Source organism: Chrysochloris asiatica, unplaced genomic scaffold (assembly GCF_000296735.1).
Source record: "Chrysochloris asiatica unplaced genomic scaffold, ChrAsi1.0 scaffold00019, whole genome shotgun sequence".
NCBI lineage: Eukaryota > Metazoa > Chordata > Mammalia > Afrosoricida > Chrysochloridae > Chrysochloris > Chrysochloris asiatica.
Genome location: NW_006408537.1, coordinates 1,030,402 through 1,049,496, shown reverse-complemented (window position 1 = coordinate 1,049,496; position 19,095 = coordinate 1,030,402).

Below are 19,095 nucleotides of genomic sequence, written 5' to 3'. Positions count from 1 at the left end.
ATCTGAAATAGCAAACTCAGTGGATTTCCATCCAATGTGCTTCAGTGACAGACAGGAAAAGAATGTACTCAATAAATCTTTAGTCCCAATCTAAGCAATCGGTTATGCAGTGGAGTTTTAGGGGCTTAAATAATGAAGTCAGAGAGATCCAAGTTTGAATCCCATCACAGATTGTTGTTGTGAAAGTTTAACTAAGTCACATGGCCACTGCAGGCCTCAGTTTATGCATTTGTAAATTTGTGATAATAATAACAATTTGTCTCATAAGATTACTGTAGAGATTAAATAATAAAACCTGTTTAGAATTCTCAAGACAGTACTTAATGACACAATAGGCACTTCATCAATATTATCTATCAATATTAATGCTCTGAAAATATAAACTGATTTTAATAATAAAATCTAATCTATGTCACTCAATTTAAAGCAAGGGGTTTTCCAATTTCATCTTCTTGAGAGTGTCTCCATTTTCTATTAAGAGTGTGGTGCAGTGGGTTAATGTGCTGGACTGCAAAGTTGGTTTGAACCACAAGATTGGTGGTTCAAGCTCACCAGTTGCTCCCCAGAAACCCTATACAAGATTGCTATGGGTCAGTACTGACTTGACAGCACTTCACAACAACAACAACTATACTTTGATAAGCAACAAAAAAAGAACAAAATGCAAGATCACTTTCTCAGAATGCTGTCTGCCTTAGGACATTCCACCACCAATTGAGTTTTTACACATCATGCAAATTCTATTTGGCATAATAAAGTCAGAGGATTTTAGAACTGGGAAGTATCACTGTCAAATTTACTATAGTTCTTTGGAGTTTTGTAAAAATTTTACAATATGCTTTATGAATGATTTTTTTTTTCTACATAACCATAAGGGAATCTTTATCAGCATTGCTATCATATTTCAAAGGATCGCGAAGACAGTGCTGTCTCTGTTGAGAAATTTTCTTAATGCCATCATTCTCAACCAGGAGAGACCACTACTTCAGTTTCCTGGGGAAACATATACTCTATATGGCACATTCTCAGCAAATTTATACAAGTTATCATTTAAGAGAAAGGCTGCCAAGTTTCTTTATTTAAAAAAAAGAAGAAGAAGAAATTGACTTCCGTGAACGGGGCTACAATTTCTATACTACAGCCCATGACTCAGTTGGTCTGTTGACATGGTCTTGGGGTTAGAAGAACCAAGAGCTCTATAGAACTATATTAGCAAGAGTACTTATTCTTGTTGTTAAGAGCCTTTGAGTTGATTCTGACCCATATCAACCCTGTATAGCATTTCTGTGGAGCAACTGGTGAGCTTGAACTGCCAACCTTATAGTTCAAACCAACTTTGCAGTCCAGCACATTAACCCACAGTGCCACACCAGATAGTTAATAACAAACTCAAGTCTCCTTTTGTGGACCTTGAGTGATAAAAACTTTAGAGGCAGACCTATAAAACAAGAATCAGGAAACAAAAATATTTCACTAACATTTGTATTCTGTAGAGAAACTATTACTGTTAGGTGCCATCAAGTGGAATCTGACTCCTAGCGACTCCATGTACAACAGAATGAAACCCTGCCTGGTCCTGTACCATCCCCACAACTGTTGTTACATTTGAGTTCATTGTTGCCGCCGCTGTATCAAAACATACATCTCATTGAGATTCTTCCTCTTTTTTTTTGCTGATCCTCTACTTTACCAAACATGGTGCTCTTCTCCAGGGACTGGTCTCTCCGATAGCATATCCAAAAGGAGACTTGGACAGTCTAGCTTCTAAGGAATCTTCTGTCTATACTTGTTCCAAGACAAATTTGTTTGTTCCTCTGACAGGTCATGGCATTTCCAACATTCTTAGTCAACACCATGCTTCAAATGCATCAGGTCTTCTCTGGTCTTCCTTATTCATTGTCCAGTCTTCACAGCCATATGAGATCACTGAACGTACCATGGCTTGGATCAGGTACACCTTAGTCTTCAAAATGTCACCTTTGCTGTTTAACACTGTAAAGAAGTCTTTTGAGGCAGATTTTCACAATGCAATGCATGTTTGGTTTCTTGACTGCTGCTTTCTTAACCTTTGACTATGGATCCGAGTAAAATGAAATCCTTGTCAAATTTAATCTTTTCTCCATTTATCATAATGTTGTTTGTTAGTCTAGTCGTAAGGATTTTTGTTTTCTTTTCATAGAGTTGTAATCCATAATGAAGGCTACTTGACCCATAATCATGGGTTAAAAGAAAAATGGTCCCAGAAAGCATTTGGCTTATACAATGATAAGATTTTGAAGTGTTTTTGGAATTATGGGGAAAGGTGTTTGATCGATGCAGCAATGATGGTGGTTACTCTAACTAAGAACTTCACTTCACAATACTACAATAATACCTCAGTCTTTCTAGTGCTACTTTTATACCTTCAAAATGTCAGTTTATTCATCTGCAGATGAGGACCATAACCACCAGGAAACACCCCAAGGAAGAACTGTGGGATTACACTTGACAGGCACATGAATAAGCGTCTATGGTCTCCATTCTTCTAGCAATGGGGAATAGAGGTAATAAGAATAGAGAAAGAATGAAGATGATAGAAATAAACATTCACAGGTACTTTCAAAGACATTCATTATCACATTTCAGCCCGGCAAAACATTTCCCCAATCAACCAACCATTAGCAAAAGGAAGGAGGGTAAATCACACCTCACCCTTTTCTGTGCTGACCAATTAGATTTGTTATGCACCAAATTTGATGTCAACTAGCAAAAAATATGTGAGGTTTAAGCCATTCACAATAGAAATAATCAAGTCATATGTTTCTCTGCAAAATCCAAAATAGATGCCAAATATCCCCTGTCTCTTACCACTTTCTTCACTTTGAGGTCAATTAAAATTGGAGAATAGACATGATCCAGTTTCCTGCTTTCATTCCCCTCTTCCAAAGGAACGGGGCAAGATTTCTCAACCTTGACAGTTCTGACATTTAGGGGCAGATAATTCTTTGTTGTAGGGTACTATCTGTGGGATATTTAGCAGTATAACAGGATTATCCCTGCCCTCTACCCATTTAATGGCAATAGTACCTTCCCCAGTGAACATCCCCAAACAGGCCAATGTTCCTGGTGGAGGGAGGGGGTGTACACCCAGGTAAGAATCATTAGTGTAATTTTTGTGTGTGTGTGTGTGTTTGGTTTTTTTTTTCCCTTCATACTGATTATAAATGTTTTCCACATAATTCTTTCTGCTAGAGAAAAAATTCCAGCAAAGTGGGTATAGGTTGCCTTAAAGTGCTGCTCTCTTCATTTTGATTTCTGTCTTTGTCTTCCTCTCTCCACACATAGGCATGTGCACACACACACACACACACACACACACACACACACACACTCTTGAACCTTTTAACTTCCAAGTCTGCATATTAAAGATGAAAAGCAGCCCATGGATCTGTGCTGCCACATTACCTCTTAAGCCTTTTTCAAACTTATAATTCAGTAGATAAAGAATTGTACAGTGACATGGGTTGCCAATTCACTGTTAAAACCTGATAGTGGTACTATGTTACAATTTCAGCCAAAATAAAAATTTTAAAGCAAAAACACCAAATGACTCCCTCATATAGTTTAGCACTTTACAGTCCAATGTGGAACATTCTTTTCTTTATGAGCTGTGTGCTATAAAGAAAGTGTATGGAAAGATGTTTAATGTGTTGTCGAGAGTAAAATTATTAGTGTATTATATATGATGCAGTTGTATAGCAACAGAGCTGAAGCTTGTGTTTGCCCTTAAAGGAGATGCAGTCATATAATAGAGAGCCTTAGAGCTAGGGTTTACTGTACTTTGGGAATTAATCACATAAACTATAAATTGGGTTCAACAGGCTGGCTGGGTAAATAGGCGCAGCTAATGAGGACACTATGAGATCTTATAAGAGAGCTGACTGCCCCAGGACAAATAGTCCGTGGCGCACCTGATGGAAAACTAGAAGACATCAAAGCATAAAGGATTAGTACTCTCACAGTGTTGAGAAATGGCCGGGGGGAGATTCACCAACTTATTACCCACATCCAAGCTAATCCTGTTATCTGCAAAATATAACTGTGTTCAGGGACTACCACCACCTCAACTTGCAGGAGGATAATTTTGCATTTACATGGACAAAAGTGCAGGGAATTTTTATCTGGCTAAGAAAAATAGAAAATGATTCATATTTTAAAGGGTTTTTTTTTTCTTTTTCTTTTTCTCCCTCCATATTTGGCAGCATGTATGCAAACACAGAGAATATAAAAATCTTCTCATGTGGATAAGTGGCTTAGAGGGGGTGGGAAAAGAGAGTAAAGACAGAGAGAGAGAGAGAGGGAGGGCTGCGGATACAGAAGCCACTGTGATTTTCCCAAACTCCTGCTTATCAGTGGAACAAGTATCAAGGGAAGAGGGGGTACAAGTTACAGTGTATACAATTGAATCTGTGCTATTTGCAACCACAGTGCATTTGAATTTATCATCCAAAGCAGGTCCCAGGCTTTCTACATGAAAGGTAAAGCGATATAGGCATAGGAAGGGAAGTTAAGAACTACCTAGTCCTGACACTGCCCTTCCAGCCCTGGCAGCTCTCCCAGGATATTGATTGCTGATGAGACACCCACCTGATCCCAACAGATGATCTCTGCAGGAGAAATGGGCAAAACCCCTGAGCTTCCAGACAATCTGCCTTGGGGAAAATGGCTTCTGGGGTTGACATGTAGTTTGGGCTTGTTTCTGCAACCAAGGTCACACTGGAAAAGAACTGCAATTTATCCCCAGTCTCTACTGACTAGGGAGGCAGAGCTGGTTCCATCACTAACTGGTCTCAATATCCCAGGGGCACCCTTTTCCCTCTGCTGCTCTCTTTGTCTGAGTAAGAGAACGCTAACATGGCTTGTGGGTGAGGAGACAGGCCAGACTCTGCCTGCCCATGTGTAGAACCCAAGCTAAGCACACGGCCTGACTCATGGGAGAAACTAACTAGCTGTTGAATGAACATGGGAGCATTTCAAAGATCTAAGGTGACAATTTCAGGGCAAGTGTATTATTTTCAGGTACGAAGTTACAAAAAAGCAAGTTGGGAGTCAGATCTGTTTTTGTCTGCAGAAAACCTGAGGAGGGTAGTTGTACTGTTTGCCTGAAGAAATAACAAGAGAGCAAATATCACTGAAATAATGCAAAAAGAAAAAAAATCTGGATTTTTCTACGTCTTTTTAATTTGACTTCTCTGTTGTAATTAGAATTTATGGGGATTAAAAGGCTCCAAATACTCTTTTCTCCTCCCTCTACCCATTTTCTTACAAGTTTCTTTTCTCCTCAGCATCTAAATGCTCTGTTATTGTGGTTTTCTTCTGTTGCTTAGAACTCACAGTCTCCTATGTAGAACTCTCCTATTCTTGCCACCATCTTCCTGGGAGTGTTCCCATCGCTCACTGTTGCTCTCTCCTCTCTTGCCTCCATTGCAGAACTCCTGTCTTTTTAAAGATCTCCATCATCTTTGATTTCTCTTTACACAAAGTCCCGGCACCCATTATTGCATCTGGATTCTTCTGAACATGGCCACTAAAGGAAATGAATTAGTTTCACCTCAAACTCTCTATGACCAACATTTAATTCATATTCATCCCCAAACAAGTTTTTCTTCTTACTTGATATGATGGAATCAACTATCTCAAAGTTTTTCATGTTTAAAACAATGGAATCATTTTTTCATTTATTAATTTCTAGCATCACAGATATTCAATCCATCTTTCCCTTTAGGTCCTAAGAATATTATTTTTAAATGTTTGTCCCTCTCTTTCCCTACTACTTTGAAGCCTGTAATACCTAACTATTTCTCCAGGTTTCCTTAACTCTTGGCTATTCTGATTCTAGTTTTCTCTATAGTTCCCACAACACATGCTATTTACATCTTTGCCCATACAAGAAAGCTCAGGTTTTTAGTTAAATACAAATGAGTCCTTTTAAGTACGGGGGGACAAATTGCAAAACTTCTCTGAGTCTCATTTTGTCATTTAAAAACGGGAAAAACTAACCCCTACTTCCTGAATGGCTTTGAGGGTTACATAAGCGTAGGTCAAATAGTTGCTACAAAATCATAGCCACGTTAATTAATCAAAAAATATCAAAATGTGCATCAGTTGTTTCTCACCGTGTGCTCCAGCTAGGGTCTATACACTTCTGAAGACAGTGTTTCCGTATCTCTAACTATTCCTGAAAAGTTCTGCATGCTTTAATTTACACATCAAAGTGATAATTTTTGCATCCTCCAGGGACTCAAATCATGTCCCTTTAAAATATCTTTTGAGTTTGGGAAAAAGAAGTCTGAGGGGCTAAGATCAAGGCTCTAGGACATATGCTTTTGTTGTTGTTAAATACTGTCTAGTCAGTTGCGACCCATAACAACTTTGTATAAGGTTTCTGAGGAGTGGCTTGTGAGCTTGAACCACTGACCTTGTAGTTCAAACCAACACTACAATCCAGTGCATTAACCCACAGCACCATATCAGTAAAGTTTTCCAACAAAATTCCTTTAGGACAGTAATTCTAGTTACCCTTGAAGAATGAGCAAGTATACTGTGATGTGAAAAAAACAAAATCCTCAGAGCAACTATCCTGGCCCTTTCCTCATCGATGTGATTTTGAATTTTCTAGAATCTTCCTAATACACCTCTGAGATTGTCCAGGTACCTTTGAGAAATCTATCAAGATTATCCTCTGGGAATCGCAAAACCAGTCACACCGTAACCTTCTGAGCTGACCACTCTGTCTTGAATTTAATTGGCTCAGCAGATTCCTTCAGAAGTCACTGTGTTGATTAGACTTTATTTAAATGACACTTAGACAAGACTAAGACATATTTATTATCAAGAGAACTTGTCTATAGCCTACTGATGGCAGAAACATGTTTTAACAAGTTTGGTTTGGAGTAAACCTGTGCATTTATTAATCAGAACCCTAGTAACAAGACTTTTTGACTTACCCACGTATACGAATACCTAGCCCAGAGACTGGGAGTCCTGGTGTGGCACTATAAGATAAACACTGGATTGCTAACTAAAAGGTTGACAGCTCAAACCCATCAGCTGCTCTTTGGAAACTCTAACAACAACAGCCCAGGGGCTGAGATATTACAGCTGTTTTTGTAATGTAACTTCTTTCGCTCTTCTTTATCACTTTCTTGAGAACTTCTGGGTTTTGTTGTTATTGTTATTTTTAATGTTAAGCCAAACACCTCAAAAATCAATAGAATTTTAGGTAACTTGGCCCACTCTAGCTTTACAAAGGTCAGTAGTTCAAGCTCACCAGCTGCTCCTTGGAAAGCTTATACAGGATCACTATGGGCTGATAGCACTTAACAACAACAACAACAACAAGCTTTACAATCTATGTCTTCTGCTGTAGACTCGCCCTATCCTACCCAGTCAGTAGGTAATACTCATTCCTGCTTTGGGGTGTTTTCCTGAAGTGTCTTTCCCTGACCCTAGGCCAAGACTTAACCATTCTCTGGACCCAAGTAAGGTGCCACCTCCTCCAAAGCTTTAGTTGACAAACCAGTTCCTCTTAGATCTCTCCTCTTCTGAGCTCTTATTATTCTCCCAATCTCTACCACGTTTCTTACATTTCTCAGATTGATAAGTGCCCATGATGTCAAGACCCCCTCACTTTATAAAGAGTAGTCAGTGAGTCCGGGTGGGGATGGTGTGCCATCAAGTTGGTTCCAACTCATAGTAACCCTGTATTGAGACTGCAAATCTTTACAGGAATTCTGAGCAGCTGGTGGATTTGAACTGCTGACTTTCAGTTAGCAGCCCAAGGCATAACCACGATACTACCAGGCTCTGGACTCCTGGTATGGTGCTGTGGGTAAATGCACCAGACTGCAAAGCCATTTGAACTGCAAGGTAGGTGGTTCAAGCTCACCAGCTGCTCCTTGGAATACCCTATACAGGGTGGCTATGGGTCGGAACCGACTTGACGGCACTTGACAACAACAACCAGAGCTCCATAGAGAGGTCTAGTAAGGCCTTGTAAAAGTCACATGGCTAATTTCTGGCAGAATACTAGCATTTAGCATACAATTTTATTTATCTATTTGTTTTCCGTATTACTCTTTCATTGGTTTTTAATTACTGCAATTGTATCAGTCAAGCAAATTGTGAGAAACCCAAGAGTTTCTGCACCCTTGTCTGACTAACTAATCTACCACTCACCTATTTCAGCACAGTGCACATAGTAGGAACTCAAGAAAGCTTGGGAATTAATTTGGATTTATCATCATAAAAGGCTTAATCACTATGAATCCTGTGAGCCCCTGTCTCACAGGTATCTTTGAGTGATTTAAAAATTCCTCCTCTTAAGATCTCTAAACAAAGGAATAAAATTATCTGGTTTAAATGAACTACTGCCTGAAGGCAGGGGGATAGATTGGATGGCTTTAGGAGTTTCATTTCATCACTATAATCCTATCATTATCTCTCTTCTATCCCTGGAAGGGAGATAGAAGAAAGATTGAAAAAGAGTCATAAATCATCCTCTGTGGGCACATGATTCCTGACCCTACCTTCAGCCCCCTCTCCCTCTCTGCCCAACACCTTTCTACAGGCAGCACTTTTATCACCTGCCCACTCCTGTTACATAGATCTCCACCTAAACCCTAGACCAAAAGTACAGCTTTCAACAGCCTGCTATCACAAGCTCCTAAAACAACTGAACATTGCATAGTGCCTCAGAACACAATTTTTTTTTTTTTAATTAATCAGGCTTCTGACAATTTACTTAATCTCACTGAACCTCAGTTTAGTACTCTATGAGATGGGGCAATATACTCCTGAAGTTGCTACGAAGATGAAATGAAACAGCACAAATAAAGATTTCACTCTGCGAAGATGTAGTCATTAGATAGGAATCTATGCACATGCTCCAAAGCGGTCACGTCAGTCTCATTGTCTCTGAAAAAGAAGGATCTTGGGTGAGTTAGCAGATGTTTCTGGTAGGAAAGTCATATATACATGTTTGTCCATGTTCCCCAGCACCACCTACTCACCAAATGCCTTTAACCCCAGACAACTAAAGGAGAGTGCTCCAATTTCTTCTAGCCACTTAAGAGCAGAAGAACTTTTGAAACAGAGACCCTATTCTCTTCCACCTCTTACATCTTGCAGGCTCTTTAAAAGACTTTTCATTTTAGGTGGGTCTTTCTTTGAAATATCAGTGATGAAGTTTACACTAACAGTTGCTGCTGTTGTTTTTCTCCTCTCTTTCTTTTCTGGTATTCTCTGGTTTCAGCCAAGACCCATCAGAGGGACCAATCACTGGAGGAAGATATCATATTTGGTAAGGTGAGGGTCATAGAAAAAGAGGAAGACCTCCAGCAAGATGGATTGGCAAAGTGGCAGCATCAATGGGCTCAAGTGTGGCAACAACAATTGTGAGGTTGGCCCAGGACCAGGCAGTGTTTAGTTCTGTTGTGCATAGGGTTGCTATGAGTCAGTACCTACTCAATGGCACCTAACAACAACAACACTCTTCTCTTCTCCCAGTAAGTCTGTAACAAGGGATGGATGTTCTGTAACAAGTACAAATGTTGTGCCTATTGGAGCTCAAGATGTAATTGAATAAGTTTAAGGTAGTCCATAAAAGGGGTGGAGCAAGGAATCAATTGTTTGAGGGGTGCAATACCTTCAGCCTTTCAGAGCAATTTTACCATAGGAATGTTTGTTTGGGGTGGTTTTGAAAACTCTCATTATTAGTATCATCAATGCAAGAGATTATTTTACTGAGTTCTTAATTCTTGGGTAATAATAAGAATAAAATTAAGTCCCATTCTCCCTGGGAAACATGAATTCTTTGTGTGCTGCAGAGAAGTGCCTAGACCTCCTGTCTACTACAGTTTCTACTCTACTTTCCTCAGGATCAAGCTGAGATGCTGTCTCTCCTCCACAAGCCATGCATCAGCCTTAGGGGTGGGGCAGTTGACAGAATCTTGTGGAGGCAGGAGATCATATCCTGGAAAATCCTGGGGCTGCACCTGCCCTGGCTCTGATCTGCCCACTCCTGGTTCAGTCACGATCCACACAGGGTTTGCCCAGAGAAAGGTTGTTTCTGGTGAAATTCACACCTCAGAGCGCTCCCAAACTGAGATCAGAATATCAATACTCAACTAATACCCACAATCCTCATCAACCATATTAAAATTCATTGAACTCTGAAACCCAAATTATTTTCTAAGTTTGTTGCAAGCACGTTAAAAGTGAAACCTAACTAGAGATCATATGAAACTATAGTTTCATCTTTACGTATCTTATTTAGTGTAATAAGCACTTTGTCTGATTTCAGGTCTCATGGCTGCTACTTTGAGTAGTTCTGACTCATAATGACCTTATGTAGGGTTTCTCAAAGGAGTTCTGGTAGCAAAGTGGTTACAAGTTGGGCTGCTAACTTCAAGGTCAGCAGTTTGAAACTACCAGTTGCTCCGCAGGAGAAAGTTGAGTCTTTCTGCTCACATAAAGATTTACAGCCTCAGAAACCTTATATAGGGTAGCTATGAGTCAGAACCGACTCCACAGCATATAACAACACAACAGTGCTTCTCAAGTTATAAATTTGTATGAAAGCAGAAAGCCTCATCTTTATCCTATGGAGAGTCTGGTGGATTTGAACTGCTGACCTTGCAGTTAGCAGTCTAACATATAACCCAACTCTGCCAGGGTTCCTTCAGAAGGATATAATATATTGCATTACTATTTAATATAGATTTCATTATTATTTAATAAAACTCTATTATTAGTTGTATTTAGTTATACAATAGTTACATTAGGTAACAATACAATATATTGCCAGGGCTCATTCTGAAGGTGTTAAATAATATATTGTATGTGTGCCACATTCCCTTTCAAAATCCAGAATAAGTTTTGAATTCCTAAACTGGTCCCAAGTCCATGGGACCTTTTTAAAGCAGCAAAACAGAGAAAGGGACTAGATTGAGAGGCAATAACAATTTCTAGCATCTTTGTAGCTTTGCTGTGCTTTACAGTTGTGAACCTTGCACAACATTTCTCAAACATTACTGTGTACATAAAAGATTCAGATTTAGTAGGTTTGGAACAGGGCCTCAAATTCTAAATTGCTTACCAACTAAAAGAGGTGCCAGTGCTACTGGTCTGTGGACCACACTGTAAGTAGCAAAGATCTTGTTGTTCTTGTTGTTGTTAAGTACCATTGAGTCGGTTCCGACCCATAGCGACCCTGTACAGGGTTTCCGAGGCTGTAAATCTTTACGGGAGCAGAACACCTCATCTTTCTCCCGCAGAGCAGCTGGTAGTTTCGAACTGCCGGCCTTAAGGTTCACAGCCCGATTCGTAACCACTACGCTACCAGAGCTCCTTCTAGAGCTCTAGATATCAGAGCTTTGTAAATTTCTAGTTCCTGAGAAAATTCAGTGAAATAAAAAGGCAATTTTTTATTAGAAATATACAGATGAGGAAATGCAAGAGTGCTCCAGTGACAAAAATTTGTCTGGTTTTACACAGCTAGAAAATACTAGAACCAGGATTCCACCCTGATGTGTTGACTGGCAGTCCATATTCCTTCCTGTACCACCTCACCTAGGCAGGAGATAGAGGAAGTGAACAGTATACAGCCACAGGAAACAATATAAGAATCTTATGGAATTAGAGTGAAACCAACTCTAATCAGTCATCCATGGGACCGATTAGAGTGTGCGACAACGAACTTGGTTTGGTCCTTGACTCTGGTTTCTGAAAATAATCTAGGTAACCAGAATGCCTTTGTTTTACAAAATAGTCAAGTAAGTAGAGGTTCCACAGGCCCCACACCAGTCAGACTAACTTCAGGAAGGGGCGGGAGGCATGATATAGCCATGAATATTTATTGATTGGATTTTCATAATTATGCATTAAGAACCAAGTTGTGTCTATTAATTGATATCCCCATGACTAGAGGATCTGCAATGTTGGAACACTTTCTTTGGAAGCTTTCTGGCTTTGTGACAATATTCATGCAGGGGAGAAGGTATGGCAGCAACTGGGGACAATGGAAGCCGCGAGCTAGGACTTCTAGACCTTGCTTCATGTGTCTCTTTCCTTGTATTCTTTCTGGTTATAATAACTAGGTAATTTTAAGTATAGGTAATAGTCTCTGTAGACTTCGTAAGCCTTTATAAAGAATTAACAAGCCCACATGGGCGATGAGCCAGCAAGGGCTGGCAGTACAAAGCTGATTTGTGTAGACCCAGCTCTGTATGGCTAGGTGATAGAGAAAGGCTGAACAACTGGTCAAAGAAAAAGAACATATAGTTTTTTAACTTGTGACCTGGTCCTAAGGGAACTAGAGGGGCAGGGAGCAGGGGGGCAATTATTCTTGAAGTGCATGGAGTTGTGCAGACTCCTGAGCCTAAGGTTGCTCTGATGACCTGAACTCGGATGGCCAGAGATGTTTTACCTGACTCAGCATAGCCAGAGATGAGGTCTGATCTAAGTGGTTAGGATCAGAGGAAGGAATGGTCCTGAAAGTGGCTGGCAATGCATGGAAATGTAGGAAGGTGAAGGCTGGATCCTCTTCCAGCTGGAATTGGATTCATACTGATTCTGGCTGCACAGTTAGTGATAAAGGTAGGGTTTGCCCATCTTGCCCCTTTTATAGTACAATTGGTATTCATAATCTTTACATATGGTGTGAGGATAGAGGTATTTGATGAGGGAAAGAAGCAGCCCAGATTTTGACCCTGGGTCTCTCCCTAAGAGCTGTGAGATGTCTCTGACCTGGTTTTTTCTCTGTAACACCTGGGGCTTGTACAGAGTGACGGGCACAGTATGTTAGAACTCTAGCTTTCTATAGTTCTACTGCAGTTGTCCTGAGAAAGGGGAATTCTCATTTATCAGCACTTCTCAGAAGAATTCACCACCATCAAGCTCTCTGTGTTGATTCTTGGAGGCAATGGTGTATGATTGGGAAAAGCATCCAGGAGACAAACTGCCTGAACAAGAAATCCTACCTTTAACACTTAGATCTGCAAATGTAGACAAGATACTTATTTTCTCTGTGCCTCAGTTTCTTTATCTGTAAAATGGTGATATAATAATGCCTACCTCCTGAAGTTATTGTAGAGGTCAAAATTAACTGGTATAAGTAAACCACTTAGAACAATCTCCTGATCAGATACAATTTGACTAATAATAACTTCATTTTCTTTAGCTACAGCAACCTAGGAAAGCATATTTGAATATTATTATTTAGTGAATCTGTTTCTACCAGTAAACACCTTACATTTTTGGAGTCACTTCATTAAATATTTTGAGACTCAAAATAGAAGGAGGTCAAGAGTGCATTATTATGAATTGTGAGCCTTAGGGGGGAAAAAAGTTGCTTTTGATTTTGGTTTGCCACATGATATTGGTGATAAAGGTGAAACAAAATGCATTGTTTTCAGGATGGGAGGAGAAAAGGGGACAGTTGCTCAGAGGTTTAGGTGGATGAAGGTATGAACATTTTAGAAGCCCATTTCACCCCTAACCTAAGTATTTGCATCTGGCTATCCCAGGTTTTGACAGGGTGTTATTAACATGCTCACGTATCTCTCGGCTTCATCTGATCAGTTACCCTACCTCCCAAAAATCCCTTTTGTGGGAGGATGAAAGAAAAAGCCAAGTGATTGAGGTGACAGGTCCCGTGGCGCATTGAAGAACTGTGTCAGAAAATGCTGCCGAAAGCTATTTTCAGCTGGAAAGGGAACACCCTTTTGCGCTTTGTAATTCATGGGTGGACCACAAGAAAGTGAAAATAGCTAATGTCTATGGAACATTGCCACTCACACATAGCAACGGCCTTATTTACAGATACAAAAATCATTATTTCTTGCTGTTCCCTGAAGCACAGCTTTAATGCTAGGGAAATTTCCTAAGATCACAAACATACAAGGCCAAATCTTCAAGGTGGCTTCACTCCAACTTGCAAAATTGGAACAACCTTGTGCACGCGATTTCAACCACTTCTTCCAGCCACTTTCTCTGTCCCTTCTCTTCTCAACCAAAATGAATCTGGGCAAGTACCAGAAGAATGGTTTGACATTCAGTACTTGGTCTTGATTTCTAAGCACAAATGCCATTTGGACTTCTTTTTTAAAGCCCATTTTTCAGCATCCATTGCATTTTGCCCTGGTGAAAAGAGTGTCTTCCAGATAAATGTCTAAGCCTAATTCTTTCTACATATAGGAAGAAAAAGTCGGCTTTCTTAAGTTTTCCAAACATTTTCTATCTACAAGGAGAGAAAGTGGGTGAAGTACCTATTCATGTTCCTCAGCACCCATACAGGGTCGCTGTGAGTTGGGGCCAAATCAACAGAACTTCGCATTCATATTCCTGATATAAAATGCAGCAAAACCGGTGTAAGGTAGAAACCTGTCAAAGAAGAAAAATCCAATCTTTTCTACCAACACTGAGCATTATAAAAGTGGCAAGACTGCATGCTGTCATGTCTGAAAACAAGGCAGTTCCGTGATGATCAGGTTCCAGTCTCACTAAGCACAATTAAGGCACCCTGGTGGCTCAGTGGTCAAAGCGTTTAACTGAAAGGTCAAGGGATTGAACCTACAAGCCACTCTTGGATAGAACAATGTGACAGTCTGGTTTCATAAAGATCACTGTTGTTGTGTGCTGTGGAGTTGATTCCAACTCATTGTGACCCTGAATAAGGTTTCTGAGGCTTTTGAAGTTTAAGTCTTCGCAGGAGCAGAAAGCCTCATCTTTCATTTGCTTAGCGACTGATGGGCTAGAACTGTAGACCTTGTGGCTCACAGTCCAGTGCTTATCGTATGGAGCCAACGTGCTCCTAATAAATCTTTATGGAAGCATTTCAAAAGCCTCACCTTTCTCCTGGGAATTGACTGGTAGATTTCAATTGCTGAACATGTGGTTAGCTGTCCAACTTGTAATCCATTACACCAACAGGGCTCCTTGGAAACGCTATGTCCTATGATACAGCTATGACTCAGAATCAGCTCAATACTACACAACAAAAAGCTCCTTTACGTGCTAGTCACTGATCTAAGTGCATTAAGATTATTTTGAAAACTATGCTGACCAATAAATCTGCTGAGGTGGATTACCGTATTTTCACATATCATGTGCATATACATATTATACACATAATCTACATAGGAAATTAATGAGGAAGAGTATTCTGTAGTTTTCCAAAAAAAACATATAGTACACATATTGTTTGCATAAAATATGATTAGGACTATTTTACAATGCATGAAGGGGCTTCAAAAAGTTTGTGGGCAAATGACATTAAAAGATAATGTAATTGTTCCATGAACTTCTTAAAGACTCTGTGTACAAGGCATATTAAAAGACCTTTCTAGGCTTTTCTTATTTATGCTTCATACGACTTCATATGAAACAAATATTCCACATTATTAGTGCTTTGTAAAATTTTCTGAAAGGAATTTGTACATTTTGAAATCTTGATTTTTATTCAAAATAAGTTATTCATTTTCTTCTTTTGTTGTAAAGGTTATTATATTGACAGATAACTGTAGAAGAGTGGCACTGAACTAGTTAACACAATGTTATCTTTGGGATCCATCTAATTTAACAATTATCTACTTTAACAGTTTTCTCTATATATTTTGAAGTCAATACATTTTAGTTGGTACTTGGAAGCTTCTACCCCTTGGGATCTTTAAGTCCAAAGAGGTCAATGGTTAAAATAGTCCTAGCCAAATGACCACTGTTGTGATGTGTTATGCATGGGACTATTAATCACAGGATTGGCTGTTCAAATCCACCAGCCACACTTCAGTAGAAAAATGAAATTTTCTGCTTCTATAGAAATATACGGCCTTGGAAGCCCTATACAGGCTTGCTATGAGTCAGAATGACTCAACGGCACACGACAACAAGAAACAAGTGACCACATGAATTGACGTGAACTGGAGCCCTTGTGGCTTCTTTGAGTTTTCAAACACTGTGATCTTTTGGAAGCAGATCAACAGGCCTGTCCTCGAAGGTGCCTCTGGGTAGGTTTGAGCCACCAATGTTTTGGCTAGTAGTTCAGCACTAAACCATTGGTACTATCCAAGGTATGTAAAGATTGTTGATGTTCTTTGTGCAGTTGCATTGACTCAGTTCTGACTCATGGTGACTGCATGTGTTACAGTGTAGACTGCTCCAGAGGAGGTTTGAGCTGCAATCTTTTTTTTTTTTTTTTCATTCTATCGTATATTGTCTCTCATTGCCATGGTTACAATCCCCTCCATGTAATCCTTCCCCCCGTACCCCCCAGGTCTTCAGCACACAGTCGCTCTCCCTCTGGGTAGGATCCCGTTGAGCTACAATCTTAATGGAAGCAGATCCACAGACCTTTTCTTTCAGGGTGTCATTGAGTGGGTTTGAACCACCAACTTTTCAATTATTGTTGTTGCCAAGTGCTGTCAAGTCAGTTCTGACTCCTGGTGACCCCATATAAGGTTTCCAAGGAAGCCTGGTAGGTTTGAATTGCCAATCTGTGGTTCACAGTCCAATGATTATCCTACAGGCCTGCACCAGAAGTCCTTTCAATTATTAATTAAGAACAAATCATGGTGTCACCTAAGGACTCTGATTTTAGCACAGTTGAAATTTAATCCACTTTTAACTGATAATTGGATGTCATGACCAACTGTCTATTGAGTCATTCCTCAACATAGCAATAAAGCATGGCATTATTTAGAAGGAGCAAACAGAGACACTTACAGCTAAGTCTTCTAAAATATGTTCCAATCTTTTAATATTTAGATTTTGTTGTTAGGTACTGTCAAGTCAGTTCTGACTCATAGCACAACTCCGGGTCCTGAATCAGCCTCACACTCATTGTCATGCTCAAGGCCATTGTTGCAGCCACTGTGTCAATCAATCCTGTTGAATGTCTTCCTCATTTTAGCTGTCTCTCTACTTTACCAAGTGCTCTGTAATGAAAATATTCATTATGTCTCCTCTAGCCTTGTCTTTGTAACTCCCACCAAATGACTCTTTTCCTGATAGGTCTGGGCAAGAAGTAGGTGGGAGAAGATACTGATAGGATGACATGATGCAACTGTGAAGGTGAACCAACTTCATTCTAATTGTAAAAACTTGAAATTCTAGCATGGGTATAAAACAAGCCATCTCAGAAACAGAAGGAGGATCTCACTACTATCAAAGAAGAAGAACCAGGAATGAAGCTTGTCTTTTGGACTCCCAAATCCCTGCACTTGAACTTCCTTGACCCAGGGACGAAAGCTGTGACACCAGAGGAGTATCAGAGCAGCAGTAACACTAGAACCAAGAACCAGAGCACAAGAGAACGCAATGGACTTCCCAGCTCATGGAGCAAGTAAAGCTGAGTAACTTTGGGCAGGAAGTTGGCTTGTTGAGTGGATTGCCTTCAGACATTCATTTGAGGAGTTAGGTTTGCTGAACCATGAGCTAGGTGGAGCAGAGTGTCTTCAAGCTGAGGCTTGTGGTAAAATGCTGTGTCCTGTGGGCAACTTATCCGCAGCTGATTGGAACAACTGTGCCCTGAGCATCTCCTGATCTTGTTAACTTCCCTAACAAAGACCATGTGATAATTAAGGTTTTGTTCAATTTGTTGGGGCCAGGATTCTCAGTGGTTTGGCAGTTGAGATGTGGTTATACTCATGGTGAGATCTAAAACGGTTAACTCTATGATGATTGGCTATGATCAGCAGAAGGCAAACAAGCTTTGTCTATTGCTGTCGTTGTTGTTGTTCAGGGCCATATTGGAAACAGGCCACACCCATATTATAGGTTGTTCAGTGAGCCTTCCTCCAATCCTGGTGCTGCAGTGTTCTTCCTAGTCTCCAAACTCTCACATTATTTGCTCAGCATACAGATTGAAAATGTATAGTGAAAGGATACACTCCTGATTCATTCGTACCTTTCACCATTTTAATCATGCACTATCCCTTTGTTTTGTGTGAACAATTGCCACCTGGTCTATGCACAAATTCCACATGAGCACAATGAAGTGTTCTGGAATTCCATCATTCACAATGTCATACATAGTTTGTTATGATCCACAGAGTCTAACATCTTTGCATATAGTCAATAAAACACAAGTAGACATCTTTCTGGTATTCTCTGCTTTCACCCAAGATCCATCTGGCTTCAGCAATGACATCCATAGTTGCACATCATCTTCTGAATTCAGCTTGCTTTTCCAGCTGCTCTCTGTCAATGTACTGTTGGAACCATTTTTAAAATTATCTTCAGCAAAATTTAACTTGTGTGTGATATTAATGATGTTGTTCAGTAATTTCCATATTCTGTTGAGTCACCTTTCTTTGGACAGGCACAGATATGGATCTCTTCCAGATAGTTGGACAGATAGGTTTCTTCTAAATGACTTCAGAGAGCCTACTGAATGCTTCAAGTGCTGCATCAGTTCATTGAAACATTTTTATTGGTGTTCCATCAATCTCTGACCCTTGTTTTTCTTCCAGATCTTCTCTAATTTTTTCTTCAATACCATCAGTTCTTGATCTCGTGCTCCCTCCTGAAACGAATGAAGGTCATGATCTTTGTTGTTGTTGTTGTTGTTAAATTCCATCAAGTTGGTTCTGACCCATAGTGACCCTTTGTAGGGTTTCCGGGGAGCAGCAGGTGAACTTGAACCGGCAACCTTGCAATTCAAACAACTTTGTAGTCCAGTGTATTAACACACAGTGCTATACAAGTGCTACATCATGATCTTGTTGTTGTTGTTGTTAGGTGCCATCGAGTCGGTACAGACTCATAGCAACCTTATGCACGGCAGAACGAAACACTGCCGAGTGCTGGGCCAACCTCACTACTGTTGCCACGCTTGAGTCCATCGATGCTGCCACTTGGCCAATCCATCTTGTTGTGGGTCTTCCTCTTTTTCTCTGATCTTCCACCTTACCAAACATGATATCCTTCTCCTATGACTTGTCCCTCCTGACAATATGTCCAAAGCATGAGTGACAAAGTTTGGCCATTGTGGCCTCTAAGGAGCACTCTGGCTGCACTTCTTCCAAAACAGATCTATTTGTTCTTTTGGCAGCCCATGGC